This window comes from Nomascus leucogenys, chromosome 6 (assembly GCF_006542625.1).
Source record: "Nomascus leucogenys isolate Asia chromosome 6, Asia_NLE_v1, whole genome shotgun sequence".
In the NCBI taxonomy this organism is placed as follows: domain Eukaryota; kingdom Metazoa; phylum Chordata; class Mammalia; order Primates; family Hylobatidae; genus Nomascus; species Nomascus leucogenys.
Window position 1 is genome coordinate 46,506,995 of NC_044386.1, and position 16,935 is coordinate 46,523,929.

General features: G+C 40.7%; 1 pseudogene; it reads left to right on the top strand.

The window, feature by feature from the left end:
• The first annotated feature begins 5,306 nt into the window (after positions 1–5,306).
• On the top strand, positions 5,307–13,243 carry LOC100596422 (annotated as a pseudogene).
• The last annotated feature ends 3,692 nt before the right edge of the window (positions 13,244–16,935 follow it).

A 16,935-nucleotide genomic window follows, 5' to 3' on the forward strand; every position in this document is an offset into this window, starting at 1 on the left:
ATATTGTTTAGTATCCATGTGTTTGCATAGTTTCCAAATTGCTCCTGTCATTAATTTCTAGTTTTATTCTGTTGTGATCAGAGAAGATGCTTGATATTATTTCAATTTCTTGAATGTTTTAAAACTTGTTCTGTAACATCACATATGGTCTGTCATTGAGAATAATCCATGTGCTGAGAAAGACATGTGTATTCTGCAGCTCTTGGATGAAATGTTGTCTAAATATCTGTCAGATGCATTTGTTCTTTAATGCAGATTAAGTCTGACATTCCTTTGCTGATTTTCTGTCTGGAAGGTCTGTCCACTGCTGAAAGTGAGGTTTTGGCATATCTGGCTATTCTTATATTGGGGCCTATCTCTTTCTTTAGATGGAATAATATTTCCTTTATATATCAGGGTACTTCTGTGTTGGGTACATAAATATTTAAAATTGTTACATTATCTTGGCCATTATATGGTGCCCTTCTTTGTCTCTTCTTACAGTTTTTGTCTTGAAATCTGTTTTGTCTGATATAGTATAGTGACTCCTGCTCCTTGGTTTCCATTGGCATGGAATATCTTCTTCCGTTTCTTTATTTTCAGCCTATGTGTGTCTTTATAGGTGAAATGTGTTTCTTGTAGGCAACAGATCAATGAGTCTTGTTGTTTCATTCAGCCAGTCTATGTCTTTTGATGGGAGAGTTTAGTCCATTTACAGTCAATGTTGTTGTTGACAAGTAAGGTCTTACTCCTGCCATTTTGTTATTTGCTTTCTGGTTTTCTCTTCCTTCTTAATGTTATTCCTGTCTTCCTCTAGTGAAGGTATTTTTCTGTAGTGGTATGTTTAGTTTCTTGCTTTTTATTTTTTGTATATCCATTTTATGCTTTTTGGTTTGAGGTTACTATGAGGCTTGCAAATACTATCTTATAACCCATTATTTTAAACTGATAATATTTAACACTATTTGCATAAACAAGTGAAAAGAAAACTAATAAAAACTCTATGCCTTAACTTCATCCCCCTGCTTTTTAACTTTTTATTGTTTCTATTTATATCTTTTTTTACTATGTCTTGAAAAGTTGTAGTTATTTTTGATTGGCTTATTGTTTAGTCTTTCTACTTAGAATAAGAGTAGTTTACACACCACAGTTACAGTGATATAATCTGTGTTTTTCTGTGTACTTACTATTACCAGTGTGTTCTGTATCTTCAGATGATTTCTCACTCATTAACATTCCTTTTTTTGAGATTGAAGTATTCCCTTTAGCATTTCTTGTTGGTCAGGTCTGGTATTAGTGAAACCCCTCAGCTTTTGTTTGTCTTGGAAAGTCTTTATTTTGCATTCGTTTGAAGGATACTTTTGCTGGATATACTGTTGTAACACAAAAGTTATTTTTCTTTAGCACTTTAAATATATCATGTCACTGTCTTCTAGCCTGTGAGTTTCCAGCTGAAAAGTTTGCTGCCAGACATATTGCAGCTCCATTGTATGGTATTAGTTTCTTTCTCTTGCTGCTTTTAGGATCTTTTCTTTATCCTTGACCTTTGGGAGTTTGATTATTAAATGCTTTGAGGTAGTCTTCTTTGGGTTAATTCTGCTTGGTGTTCTGTAACCTTATTGTACTTGGATATTGAAATCTTTCTCTAGGTTTTGGAAGTTATCTGTTATACTCCCTTGGAATGAACATTCTACCCCTGTCTCTATCTCTAAATCTTCTTCAAGGCAAATAACTCTTAGATTTGCCCTTTTAAGGCTATTTTCTAGATCTCATAGGTGTGTTTCATTGTTTTTTATTCTTTTCTCTTTTGTCTCCTCTGTGTGTTTTCAAATAGCTTCTCTTCAAGGTCACTAGTTCTTTCCTCCTGATCAATTCTGCTATTAATAGACTGATGTGTTCTTCAGTATGTCAATTGTATTTTTCAGCTCTAGAATTTCTGCCTGATTCATTTCAATTATTTCAATCTTTGTTAAATATCTGATAAGATTCTGAATTTCTTCTTGGTCTTACCTTGAATTTCTTTGAGTTTCCTCAACACAGCTATTTTAAATTCTCTTTCTGAAAGGTTACATAGCTCTGTTTCTCCAGGATCGTTTCCCTGTTGCCTTATTGAGTTCATTTGATTAGGTCATGTTTTTCTTGATGTTAATGCTAGTAGATGTTCTTCAGTGTCTGGACATTGGAGTTAGGTATCACTGTCTGGACTGATTTGTACCTGTCCTTCTTGGAAAAGTTTTTCAGATATTTGAAAGGACTTGAGTGTTGTAATATAAGCTGCTTGTGCTTTAGGGGCACCCTAGGCCCAGTAACACAGTGGTTCTTACAGACTCATAAAGGTACTGCATTGATGCTTTGGACCAGATCCTTGAGAATTCCCTGGGTTACTAGGCACAGACTCTTGTTCTCTTCCCTTATTTCTCCCAAATGTACAGAGTCTTTCTTTTGTTCTGAGCCACTTAGAGCTGGAGACTGAATGACACAAGGACCCCTGTGGCCATCACCACTATAACTGTACTGAGGTCAGACCTAAAGCCAGTGTAGTGCTGGGTCTCACCCAAGGCCTGCTGTAATCACTCTGTGTCTATTGCCTATGTTTTCTCAAGGCCCTGGGCTCTACAATCAGCAGGTGGCAAAGCCAGCCAGGCCTTGTCCTTCCCTTCAGGGTGATGAGGTCCCCATTTTCTCAGGTAGGTCCGTTAGTGCTGTCTGGGAGTCAGGGACTAGAGTAAAAAACTGTAGAAGTCTACCTGGTGATCTATGATATTGCAGTTGAGCTGGAACTCCAACCACAAGACACAGTTTTTCCTGCTCTTCCCTCCTCTTTTCAAAGGCCCGGGAGCCTTGCCCTATGGCTACTGCCACTGTGGGCCGCAAGGAGTATTTCCAGACTACCACCTATGTTCTCTTAAGGCTCAAAGTCTCTTAAGTCAGCTGGTGGTGAATGCTGTCTGGCCTGATCCACCGTTCAGGGAAGTGGGCTCCCCTCTGACCCAGGGCAGCTCCAGAAATGCCATCCAAGAATCAGGTCCTAGAATCAGAGATCCCAAGAGCCCTCCTGATTTTTGCATCTTATGAAGCAAGTTTATATTTTTCTATTAAGTGTCTTTGGGCTGTAATTGGCAAGCCCAATTCTATGCATTTAAAATACTAGGCATTTTTGCTGCAATTGTTCTAGGGCTGAAATACAGTATATACAATCAAATAAAATGCTAGATCATTAAAAAATCCTATATGTCTAAGTATGTATATGTTAAGTATAATTGTTTAGGGAAAGGTTTAAGAAGGTACCTACTTCTCACTTAAAATAGCACCAGTTCTTCAAATTCTTGTGGTATATTTTAGAGACTGGGCACTAATATCCCAAAGGGTTCCGCTAAAATAGAAGTTTTATAGGACTTTCTATAAACAGATACTTTCTGTGACAGATTATAGAAAATTCATTTCCCCTGCCTTTATTCTAGTCCTAGTAGACAAAAAATCATGAATCAACTTAGAAGTGCTTTTGCAGAAAAGATTAAGCTTTCATCCAATAATTAGAGGTTTATAAGTTAACTTTAGAGGAACTATTCCTGATACAAATAGGAATTGTGTGTGGAAGAGAGTTGCATTTTTTTTCTTTTTTTGGCGGGGACAGAGTTTTGCTTTTGTTGCTCAGGCTAGAGTGCAATGGTGCGATCTCAGCTCACTGCAACCTCCGCCTCTCGGGTTCAAGCAATTCTCCTGCTCAGCCTCCTGAGTAGCTGGAATTACAAGCATGCGCCACTACGCCCAGCTAATTTTGTATTTTTAGTAGAGACGGGGTTTCTCCATGTTGGTCAGACTGGTCTCAAACTTCCGACCTCAGGTGATCCGCCCGCCATGGCCTCCCAAAGTGCTGGGATTACAGGTATGAGCCACTGTGCCCGGCTGAGAGTTGCATTCTTATGAGAATATTAATGTATTTTATTCCCTAAAATCATGGTGTTAAAAATAATTATTACAGCTCACTGTTTTGCTATTTCTTTAAGCTATAACTTGTTAAAAGGGGTTATAAGACCTTTCAATACATTATATGCAAAGTTGTTTATGGGTTAAGAACTAGGGTTATGAAAAGCATATGTTTTCAAAATAACTGATCTTTAAGTAGATAACTACAGAAATTGTTAGATGAAGGCAAATAGCATTTGAGAGCAAGAATTATTGAGAGCCATATTCCAGTGCTGAGGAAGGTAGTGCTCTAAGTGAGTGTGTTTGTATGTTCCTTGTAAAAAGGACTTTTCTCCAGGTAAGTGTGATATTTAGCAAATTTCAGGAAGCTCTGCTTTCCGTACCTGTCCATCTTTCTCTATTTCTGCCAGACAATGGATGGAAAGATGCAGAATCTCTTAGAACTCAAAACGCTACAGGAAAACAACCAACCCAAAACTTTTGGAATGTTAAACTGTGGCTTCTCTGACATCATCTAAGAAAAAGCAGAGAAAATCTACTAAGTTATGGACGAACTATTCAGGACAGTTTTTCTTTTTCTTAGATTCAAAATAGGCCTAAAGCTCTGTATTTGTTCATGAAGATGTCTGAATACAAGATACCCATTTAAGAAGTACAGTGCTAGAAAGAAATTCTATTTAGGCTTGGAGGAAGAACTACGAAAATATGTATGTATATTTTTTGAGACAAGGTTTCACTCTGTTGCCCCTGCTGGAGGGCAGTGGCATGATCATGGCTTGTTGCAGCCTTGACCTCCCATGCCCAAATGCTTCTACCACCTTAGCCTCCAGAGTAACTGGAACTATAGGTGTGGGTCACCACGCCTGGCTAAATTTTTTTTTTTTTGTAGAGATGGGGTCTTGCTCTGTTGCCTAGGCTTGTCTCGAAGTCCTCGCCTCTGAAGTCCTCCCACCTCGGCCTCCCAAAGTGCTGAAATTACAGGCATGGGCCGGCATGCCCAGCCATTAAAACTACTGCAATGATTGATGGGCTCATTCAGAGCAAGAAGAATAATATTTCCGAAGTACTAGTTGTGCAAATGGAATAACTTTGCACTGGGTATTAATCAGAATTCTTTTTGCAGAAGACAAAAAGTTCTTTAACTTAAGCACAAAGGGGACCACAACAGTTCATGTCATCAACAGACGCCAATTTATTTTTTATTTTAAATTTTTCTTTTGCATGTGTATCAGCTTTGGAAGATCATGGGAAAATTCATGTTAACTGTGCAGGCAATCACACCTGACTTTCCTGATGTGAGGCCACGAATGAATAAATTGTTATGATGGATTTTTCCTCTGCCCAGCACATTTCCTCCTTCTCCTCCCTCTCCTTCCCATCCTTCTGGTAGCAGCAGAAAGATGCTTTCCTTTGTGGAATTGGTCATCCCTGGTAAGTCCTTTCAATCACACTAAACTTATAACCCCCTCCTCTTTTAACCCATGAACTCATGCCTCATGCCTGTCTAACTAGAGTCCTTCGTGGGGCTTATCATGCTGAATTTGGGAGGAATATTCCACTCTTTAGACTGTGAAGTCCTAGTATGTGACTTCAGAGCGGTCAGCAGCTATGTTCTGTGCCTGAGAGAAAGAGACCGGCACACAGATGCTGAGGAGGTGGTGGGAGGTGTCAGGGGAGAAGGGCAGAAGAAGAAAGGGGGAAAGAGGGAGAGCCCCAATACATTGAGTCTTTGCATCCAACTGATCTTTTATTTTATTTATTTATTTTATTTTTATTTTTTATTATTGTACTTTAAGTTTTAGGGTACTGTGTACAATATGCAGGTTTGTTACATATGTATACAGGTGCCATGTTGGTTTGCTGCACCCATTAACTCGTCATTTAACATTAGGTGTATCTCCTAATGCTGTCCCTCCCCCTCCCCCACCCCACAACAGTCCCTGGAGTGTGATGTTCCCCTTCCTGTGTCCAAGTGTTCTCATTGTTCAATTCCCACCTATGAGTGAGAACATGCGGTGTTTGGTTTTTTGTCCTTGCGATAGTTTACTGAGAATGATGGTTTCCAGTTTCATCCATGTCCCTACAAAGGACATGAACTCATCATTTTTTATGGCTGCATAGTATTCCATGGTGTATATGTGCCACATTTTCTTAATCCAGTCTATCGTTGTTGGACATTTGGGTTGGTTCCAAGTCTTTGCTATTGTGAATAGTGCCGCAATAAACATACGTGTGCATGTGTCTTTATAGCAGCATGATTTATAGTCCTTTGGGTATATACCCAGTAATGGGATGGCTGGGTCAAATGGTATTTCTAGTTCTAGATCCCTGAGGAATCGCCACACTGACTTCCACAATGGTTGAACTAGTTTACAGTCCCACCAACAGTGTAAAAGTGTTCCTATTTCTCCACATCCTCTCCAGCACCTGTTGTTTCCTGACTTTTTAATGATGGCCATTCTAACTGGTATGAGATGGTATCTCATTGTGGTTTTGATTTGCATTTCTCTGATGGCCAGTGATGATGAGCATTTTTTCATGTGTTTTTTGGCTGCATAAATGTCTTCTTTTGAGAATTGTCTGTTCATGTCCTTCACCCACATTTTGATGGGGTTGTTTGTTTTGTTTCTTGTAAATTTGTTTGAGTTCATTGTAGATTCTGGATATTAGCCCTTTGTCAGATGAGTAGGTTGCGAAAATTTTCTCCCGTTCTGTAGGTTGCCTGTTCACTCTGACGGTAGCTTCTTTTGCTGTGCAGAAGCTCTTTAGTTTAATTAGATCTAATTTGTCAATTTTGGCTTTTGTTGCCATTGCTTTTGGTGTTTTAGACATGAAGTCCTTGCCCACGCCTATGTCCTGAATGGTATTGCCTAGGTTTTCTTGTAGGATTTTAATGGTTTTAGGTCTAACATATAAGTCTTTAATCCATCTTGAATTAATTTTTGTATAAGGTGTAAGGAAGGATCCAGTTGCAGCTTTCTACATATGGCTAGCCAGTTTTCCCAGCCCCATTTATTAAATAGGGAATCCTTTCCCCATTTCTTGTTTTTGTCAGGTTTGTCAAAGATCAGATAATTGTAGCTATGCGGCATCATTTCTGAGGGCTCTGTTCTGTTCCATTGATCTATGTCTCTGTTGTGGTACCAGTACCATGCTGTTTTGGTTACTGTACCCTTGTAGTATAGTTTAAAGTCAGGTAGCGTGATGCCTCCAGCTTTGTTCTTTTGGCTTAGGATTGACTTGGCAATGCGGGCTCTTTTTTGGTTCCATATGAACTTTAAAGTAGTTTTTTCCAATTCTGTGAAGAAAGTCATTGGTAGCTTGATGGGGATGGCATTGAATCTATAAATTACCTTGGGCAGTATGGCCATTTTCACGATATTGATTCTTCCAACCCATGAGCATGGAATGTTCTTCCATTTGTTTGTATCCTCTTTTATTTCATTGAGCAGTGGTTTGTAGTTCTCCTTGAAGAGGTCCTTCACATCCCTTGTAAGTTGGATTCCTAGGTATTTTATTCTCTTTGAAGCAATTGTGAATGGGAGTTCACTCATGATTTGGCTCTCTGTTTGTCTGTTATTGGTGTACAAGAATGCTTGTGATTTTTGTACATTCATTTTGTATCCTGAGACTTCGCTGAAGTTGCTAATCAGCTTAAGGAGATTTTGGGCTGAGACAATGGGTTTCTAGATATACAATCATGTCATCTGAAAACAGGGACAATTTGACTTCCTCTTTTCCTAATTGAATACCTTTTATTTCCTTCTCCTGCCTGATTGCTCTGGCCAGAACTTCCAGCACTATGTTGAATAGGAGCGGTGAGAGAGGGCATCCCTGTCTTGTGCCAGTTTTCAGAGGGAATGCTTCCAGTTTTGCCCATTCAGTATGATATTGGCTGTGGGTTTGTCGTAGATAGCTCTTATTATTTTGAGATACGTCCCATCAATACCTAATTTATTGAGAGTTTTTAGCATGAAGGGTTGTTGAATTTTGTCAAAGGACTTTTCTGCATCTATGGAGATAATCATGTGGTTTTTGTCTTTGGTTCTGTTTATATGCTGGATTACATTTATTGATTTGCGTATGTTGAAGCAGCCTTGCATCCCAGGGATGAAGCCCACTTGATCATGGTGGATAAGCTTTTTGATGTGCTGCTGGATTCGGTTTGCCAGTATTTTATTGAGGATTTTTGCATCAATGTTCATCAAGGATATTGGTCTGAAATTCTCTTTTTTGGTTATGTCTCTGCCAGGTTTTGGTATCAGGACGATGCTGGCTTCATAAAATGTGTTAGGGAGGATTCCCTCTTTTTCTATCAATTGGAATAGTTTCAGAAGGAATGGTACCAGTTCCTCCTTGTACCTCTGGTAGAATTCAGCTGTGAATCCATCAGGTCCTGGACTCTTTTTGGTTGGTAAGCTATTGATTATTGCCACAATTTCAGAGCCTGTTATTGGTCTATTCAGAGATTCAACTTCTTCCTGGTTTAGTCTTGGGAGGGTGTATTTGTCGAGGAATTTATCCATTTCTTCTAGATTTTCTAGTTTATTTGCATAGAGGTGTTTGTAGTATTCTCTGATGGTAGATTGTATTTCTGTGGGATCGGTGGTGATATCCCCTTTTTCGTTTTTTATTGCATCTATTTGATTCTTCTCTCTTTTCTTCTTTATTAGTCTTGCTAGCGGTCCATCGATTTTGTTGATCTTTTCAAAAAACCAGCTCCTGGATTCATTAATTTTTTGAAGGGTTTTTTGTGTCTCTATTTCCTTCAGTTCTGCTCTGATTTTAGTTATTTCTAGCCTTCTGCTAGCTTTTGAATGTGTTTGCTCTTGCTTTTCTAGTTCTTTTAATTGTGATGTTAGGGAGTCAATTTTGGATCTTTCCTGCTTTCTCTTGTGGGCATTTAGTGCTATAAATTTCCCTCTACACACTGCTTTGAATGTGTCCCAGAGATTCTGGTATGTTGTGTCTTTGTTCTCGTTGGTTTCAAAGAACATCTTTATTTCTGCCTTCATTTCATTATGTACCCAATAGTCATTCAGGAGCAGGTTGTTCAGTTTCCATGTAGTAGAGCGGTTTTGAGTGAGTTTCTTAATCCTGAGTTCTAGTTTGATTGCACTGTGGTCTGAGAGACAGTTTGTTATAATTTCTGTTCTTTTACATTTGCTGAGGAGAGCTTTACTTCCAACTATGTGGTCAATTTTGGAATAGGTGTGGTGTGGTGCTGAAAAAAATGTATATTCTGTTGACTTGGGGTGGAGAGTTCTGTAGATGTCTATTAGGTCCACTTTATGTAGAGCTGAGTTCAATTCCTGGATATCCTTGTTAACTTTCTGTCTCGTTGATCTGTCTAATGCTGACAGTGGGGTGTTAAAATCTCCCATTATTATTGTGTGGGAGTTTAAGTCTCTTTGTAGGTCACTCAGGACTTGCTTTATGAATCTGGGTGCTCCTGTGTTGGGTGCATATATATTTAGGATAGTTAGCTCTTCTTGTTGAATTGATCCCTTTACCATTATGTAATGGCCTTCTTTGTCTCTTTTGATCTTTGTTGGTTTAAAGTCTATTTTATCAGAGACTAGGATTGCAACCCCTGCCTTTTTTTGTTTTCCAGTTGCTTGATAGATCTTCCTCCATCCCTTTATTTTGAGTCTATGTGTGTCTCTGCACGTGAGATGGGTTTCCTGAATACAGCACACTGATGGGTCCTGACTCCTTATCCAGTTTGCCAGTCTGTGTCTTTTGATTGGAGCATTTAGCCCATTTACATTTAACGTTAATATTGTTATGTGTGAATCTGATCCTGTCATTATGATGTTAGTTGGTTATTTTGCTCGTTAGTTGCTATAGTTTCTTCCTAGTCTCGATGGTCTTTACAATTTGGCATGTTTTTGCAGTGGCTGGTACCGGTTGTTCCTTTCCATGTTTAGTGCTTCCTTCAGGAGCTCTTGTAGGGCAGGCCTGGTGGTGACAAAATCACTCAGCGTTTGCTTGTCTGTAAAGTGTTTTATTTCTCCTTCACTTATGAAGCTTAGTTTGGCGGGATAGGAGATCCTGGGTTGAAAATTCTTTTCTTTAAGAATGTTGAATATCGGCCCCCACTCTCTTCTGGCTTGTAGAGTTTCTGCTGAGAGATCAGCTGTTAGTCTGATGGGCTTCCCTTTGTGGGTAACCCGACCTTTCTCTCTGGCTGCCCTTAACATTTTTTCTTTCATTTCAACTTTGGTGAATCTGACAATACTGTGTCTTGGAGTTGCCCTTCTTGAGGAGTATCTTTGTGGCGTTCTCTGTATTTCCTGAATCTGAATGCTGGCCTGCCTTGCTAGATTGGGGAAGTTCTCCTGGATAATATCTTGCAGAGTGTTTTCCAACTTGATTCCATTCTCCCCATCATTTTCAGGTACACCAATCAGACGTAGGTTTGGTCTTTTCACATAGTCCCAAATTTCTTGGAGGCTTTGTTCATTTCTTTTTATCCTTTTTTCTCTAAACTTCCCTTCTCTCTTCATTTCATTCATTTCATCTTCCATCAGCGATACCCTTTCTTCCAGTTGATCGCATCTGCTACTGAGGCTTCTGCAATCTTCGTGTAGTTCTCGAAACTTGGCTTTCAGCTCCATCAGCTCCTTGAAGCCCTTCTCTCCATTGGTTATTCTAGTTATCCATTCTTCTAATTTTTTTTCAAAGTTTTTAACTTCTTTGCTGTTGTTTTGAATTTCCTCTCGTAGCTCAGAGTAGTTTGATCGTCTGAAGCCTTCTTCTCTCAACTCATCAAAGTCATCCTCCATCCAGCTTTGTTCTGTTGCTGGTGAGGAACTGCGTTCCTTTGGAGGAGGAGAGGTGCTCTGTTTTTTAGAGTTTCCAGTTTTTTTGGTCTGTTTTTCCCCATCTTTGTGGTTTTATCTACTTTTTGTCTTTGATGATGGTGATGTACAGATGGGTTTTTGGTGTGGATGTCCTTTCTGTTTGTTAGTTTTCCTTCTACCAGACAGGACCCTCAGCTGCAGGTCTGTTGGAGTTTACTAGAGGTGCACTCCAGACGCTGTTTGGCTGGGTGTCAGCAGCGGTGGCTGCAGAACAGCGGATTTTCGTGAGACCACAAATTCAGCTGTCTGATAGTTCCTCTGAAAGTTTTGTCTCAGCGAAGTACCGGGTTGAATGAGGTGTCAGTCTGTCCCTACTGGGGGGGTGCCTCCCAGTTAGGCTGCTCAGGGGTGAGGGACCCACTTTAGGAGGCAGTCTGACCGTTCTCAGATCTCCAGCTGCATGCTGGGAGAACCACTACTCTCTTCAAAGCTGTCAGTCAGACAGGGACATTTAAGTCTGTGGAAGTTCTTGCAGAGTTTTTGTTTGTCTGTGCCCTGCCCCCAGAGGTGGAGCCTACAGAGACAGGCAGGCCTCCTTGAGCTGTGGTGGGCTCCACCCAGTTCGAGCTTCCTGGCTGCTTTGTTTACCTAAGCAAGCCTGGGCAATGGCGGGCGCCCCTCCCCCAGCCTCGCTGCCGCCTCGCAGCTTGATCTCAGACTGCTGTGCTAGCAATCAGCGAGACTCCGTGGGCATAGGACCCTCCGAGCCAGGTGCGGGACACAATCTCCTAGTGTGCCGTTTTCCAGGCCCGTTGGAAAAGCGCAGTATTAGGATGGGACTGACCCGATATTCCAGGTGCCGTCTGCTTCCCCTTTCTTTGACTAGGAAAGGGAACTCCCTGACCCCTTGCGCTTCCCGAGTGAGGCAATGCCTCGCCCTGCTTTGGCTCGTGCACAGTGCGCTTCACCGACTGTCCTGCACCCACTGTTAGGCACTCCCTAGTGAGATGAAACCGGTACCTCAAGCAGAAATGCAGAAATCACCCGTCTTCTGTGTCGCTGGGGCTGGGAGCTGGAGACCGGAGCTGTTCCTATTCGGCCATCTTGGCTCCACCTCAAAAGCTTTGTGTTTTTAAAGATATTAGACATGTTTCTTGTTTTTAAAAGAAATCTTAACAATAATGTAGGAGAATAAGACAAACGTTTTTCCAAAAAAGAGAAATCATTGTGCTTATTTTGTCTTATTGGAATGTTGGTGCTAAAGTCGGCTTCATTAATCATCAAGCATGCTATGGATTTTCCATTTTTATAGGATCTATATCTCAGTTAAGGTAATACTGGTAATTCTTGTGCTCCATTTGAAGATGAAAAATATAGGCCAAAATCATAGACTTTGCATAGAAGCTGGATAATGAAGACAGCTCTGGAGGAACACATAGATACAGACACACATATATATAAAGTATACACACATATATTTTTTAAAGTTTATTTTTTACAGTTTTAAAGCTTTTAAAGCAAAAGCCAGCCCCTCCCCTCTCCCAGAGTGGGCGGCCCCTCCCCTCTCTCTGAGTGGGAGGGGACAGCGGTTGCATGGGCCGCTTTCCTTATGATGCCACAGGTCCCTCTGGACATGCTGCTGCCTGCCACGCCTCCTTTCCCTTTCATCTTTGTCACTGACCAATGGGCTTGGAGCATTAAGGCCACGCCCCTATTCTGCATTCTAGTGGGGCCTTGGTTACGCCTCCTGTGGCTCAGTCGCACAGCTGCCTGGCAGGTGACTGGAAGCATTCAGCAGTGCTCACTAGGATTTCGCTGAGGTGGCCCCAACCCTGCCCCCCTCTCCACCCCGCGATGTCAGAAAAAACACAACAGGGGAAATTGGCTGCAGCCAAGAAAAAGGTAAAACACACCAGGTCATGGACCCCAACCCAGCCACAGATGCCCTCTGACAACAAGACCAGTGCCAGAGTCCGTACCACTCCTGAGGCATACCAGACTGGGCCCTCCAACCCCAGCGCCTCTGGGCTCCCCCAACCAAAGTCTTGTCAGTCATCCCCACCCCTTCAGCAAGGAGCCCGGTCCCTGCCCTTGCCAATCACCCCAGGGTGACTTTGGGCTGGTGACTCCTGGGGCTCCCTGCTCCATACTCGGCCCTCACCTCCTGCTGCCCCAAGCCCAATCTCCCTGGGCTCTTCGGGCTTGCATCTCCCAGGACCTGGGTCCCCCAGCCCCAGGCCCCGCCCTCACCAGTCATCCCTGGGTGACTTTGGGCTGGTGACTCCTGGGGCTCCCTACTGCAGAGTCTGCCCTCCCCTCCTGCTGCCCCAAGCTTGACCTCCCTGGGCTTCTTGGGCTGGTGTGTCCGAGGACCTGGGTCAAAACTCTGTGTTTCCATACCCCATCGTGGAGTGGTTACTCGGGCCTCGCGCTGATGTGGTCCCCTCCCCTGGGAGGAGTGGAATGTAGTGATGTCACAGTCCCCCTATCCCCCTAGGAACTGTCATTACTGCTGCAAGACTGGCCTTTGATCTTACAACCCAGTCCCCTAAGTTTTCTCACCCCATTTCTGGTTCCTCTGGTTGCAGCATAAATTTCCAGCTGGAAGGGGAGTGGGGACTATGGGACCTAGGAGCAAGAGGTTTCAGGCTGCCTTACTCCCTTCACATAGACACTGACAGTGGGAAAAGCCTACACTTCCCCTGTGAGCTGAAAACATTGACAGTATCTCTGGGTGGCAATGGGAGGATGGGTTTGGTTTGGTTTTCTCCTAGGCTTCTACTTTCCAGAGAGACTTCCAGTAACAGGCTAATTTCTTTCCATTTGTTCAACTCTATTTTTATGTATTTAATAGGTATTTAACAATTATTCTCATAGATTTTTGTATATTAAGTATGCACATTTATTTTTTCATTTTTATATTTTATTTTTTGAGTTGGAGTCTCACTCTGTTGCCCAGGCTGGAGTGCAGTGGCTCGATCTCAGCTCACTACAAGCTCCGCGTCCCAGGTTCATGCCATTCTCCTGCCTCAGCCTCCTGAGTAGCTGGGACCACAGGCGCCTGCCGCCACCTCGCCTGGCTAATTTTTTGTATTTTTAGTAGAGACGGGGTTTCACCATGTTAGCCAGGATGGTCTCGATCTCCTGAACTTGTGATCCGCCCACCTCGGCCTCCCAAAGTGCTGGGATTACAGGCGTGAGCCACCGTGCCTGGCCTAAATATGCACATTTATTAAGCATGTAGTGTTTGCCCCTATTGTAAGCAACATTTTCTTTGTAATTACGTTTGCTGTTTATTGTTTGTATACATGAAGGCTAGGATGCTTTATTATTACAGGTGATTTTAGGTCCACTATATGTCCTTTTGCTAGCTTCTCTCTTTTGTATCCCTGGCAGGTTTTTTTCAGTCTACCTTTGCTCACCACAGAGTTTGAAGGAAAGGCAAGAGTGGGGAGGGAACATTAGAAATTGTGTAGATAGTGTAGATCTGATGATTTTTCTATTTTCTAAGCGCTAGTTTATAGTATCAGCATTCTGTCTTTAAATTATGCTCAGTATATTTTTTTTGTAGAGATTTATTTCCCCTTTCTTGTTGTGTATTGCTTTTGGAGAAAACGTGGAAAAACAGGTAGCTAGACAGCTGTCATTTTCTTCAGCGACCTGGAATTCCTAGGTTCAATTTTTAATTTTTTTATTATTGTTATTGTTAATTAACAAATATACATTTATGGGGTACAGTGCAGTGTTTTGATACAAGCATACAATGTGGAATAATTAAATCAACCGAATTAGCATTCATCAATTGGATTACCTATGATTTCTTAGGGTCAGACATTTGATTTAGTACATTATTGTTGAGTATAGTGACTGTTCTGTGCAATAGATTTCAAAACCTGTTCTTTCTGTCTGAAACTTTCTACCCTTTGATCAACAATTCCCTATTCCTTCTTTTTTCAGCTCCGCTGACCTCTGGTAACCATCAGTCTATGCTACTTTTGTGAGTTGAACGTTTTTAGATTCCACATGAAGGTGAAATCATGTGGTATCTGTCTTTCTGTGCCTGGCTTATTTCACTTAGCATAATGTCTTCCAGATTCATCTATGTTGTTGAAAGTGACAGGATTTCCTTCCCTTTAAAGGCCATATTAATAGTATCCTCTTGCATGCATGTACCACATTTTCTTTATCCATTAATCCACTGAAGGACACTTGTGTTGATTCTATAGCTTGGCCATTGTGAATAATGATACAATGAACGGGAGAGTACAGATATCTCTTTGACATATTAATTTCAGTTCCTTTGGATATATACCCAGAAGTGAGATTACAGGATCATATGGTGGTTCTATTTTTAGTTTTTCGAGGAGCCTCCATACCATTTTCCATACTGGTTATACTAATTTACATTCCCACCAAGAACGTATGAGAGTTCCCTTTTTTCCACATCCTCATGAACACATTATCTTTTCGATGAAAGTTATTCTAACAGGTGTCAGGTGACCTCTCATTGTGGTTTTAGTTTGCATTTCCATGAGGATTATGAGCCTGAGTATTGTTTCATATACCTGTTGGCCACTTGTATCTTTTGAGAAATGTCAGTTTAGGTCCTTTGCCCATTTTTAAATCAGGTAATTTATTTTCTTGCTAGTGAGTTGTTGAGTTGCTTGTATATTCTGGAGATTAGTCCCTTGTTGAATGAATAGATTGAAAATATTTTCTCCCATTCTGTTGTATGGCCCTTCACTTTGTTGTTTCCTTTGCAGAGGCTTTTTGGTTTGATGCCATCCCTTTTATCTATTTTTGCTTTTGTTGCCTGTGCTTCTGAGGTCATGCCCAAAGTTTCACTTCCCAGACCCATGTTGTGGACCTTTTCTTCCATGTTTTCTTCTAGTGGTTTTACAGTTTTCAGGTAGGATATTTAAAACTTTAATCTATTTTTAATTGATTTTTGAATATGGTATAAGATAAGGGTCCAGTTTCAGTCTTCTGCATGTAGATATCCGCTTTTCCCAACATCATTTAGTGAAGAGACTGTCCTTCCCCCAATTTGTATTCTTGGTACCTATGTCAAAAATCAATTGACTGTAAATGCATGGGTTTATTTGTGAGCTTTCTGTCCTGTTTGATTTGTTACTCTCTTTGTTTTTGTACCAGACTCATGCTGTTTTGATTACAATCACCTTGGAAAATACGTTGAAATCCGTTATCATCATGCTTTCAGCTTTGTTCCTTTTTACTCAAGATTGCTTTGGCTATTCAGTCTTATGTGGTTCTATAAGACTTTCAGAATTAAAAAAAAATTCTGAGGGTAATGCCATTAGAATTTTGATGGGAATTGTGTTGAATCTGTAGATCGCTTTGGCCAGTATGGACACTTTAACAATATTGATTCTTCCAATCCATGAAGAATATCTTTCCATGTATTTGTGTAATCTTCAATTTATTTGCTCAATATTTTATAGTTTTTAGTATAGAGATCTTTACCCTCCTGATTAAATTTTCTCCTGTGAATTTCCTGAGGCTTTTATAAATAAGATTTCCTTTTTTTTCTCCAGATAGTTTGTTGTTGGTGTATAGAAATGCTACTGATTTTTCTATGTTGATTTTGTATCTTAGTGACTTTATCAGTTCCAACAGGTTTTGTTTTGGCAAAGTCTTTAGAGTTTTCTGTATATAAAATGTTATCAGCAACTAGAGACAGTTTAACTACTTAGTTTCCAATTTGGATGCATTTTCTTGGTTCTATTGCCTGATTGCTCTGAACAGGACTTCTAGTACTATGTTAAAAAGAAGAGATGATACAGGGCATCCTTGTCTGTTTCCTGATCTTAGAGGAAAGGCTCTCAACTTTTCACATTTAAGAATGTTAGCCAGGAGTTGGTCATATGTGGCCTTTTATTATGCTGAGGTACTTTCCCTCTATATCTAATCAATTGAGAGTTTCTATCATGAAAAAGTGTTGAATTTTGTCAAAGATTTTCCTCATCTATTGAGATGATCATAATTTTTATCCCTCATTTTGTTAGAGTGATAATCACATTTATAGATTTGAGTATGTTGATCCATCCTTGCATCCCAGAGATAAATGCCATTTGATTACACTGTATGATCATTTTAATCTGTTGTTGAATTTGATTTGCTGGTATTTTGCTGAGGACTTTTGCATCTGTGTTAATCAGGGATATTTATCTGTAATTTTCCATTCTTTTAGTATCCTCATCTG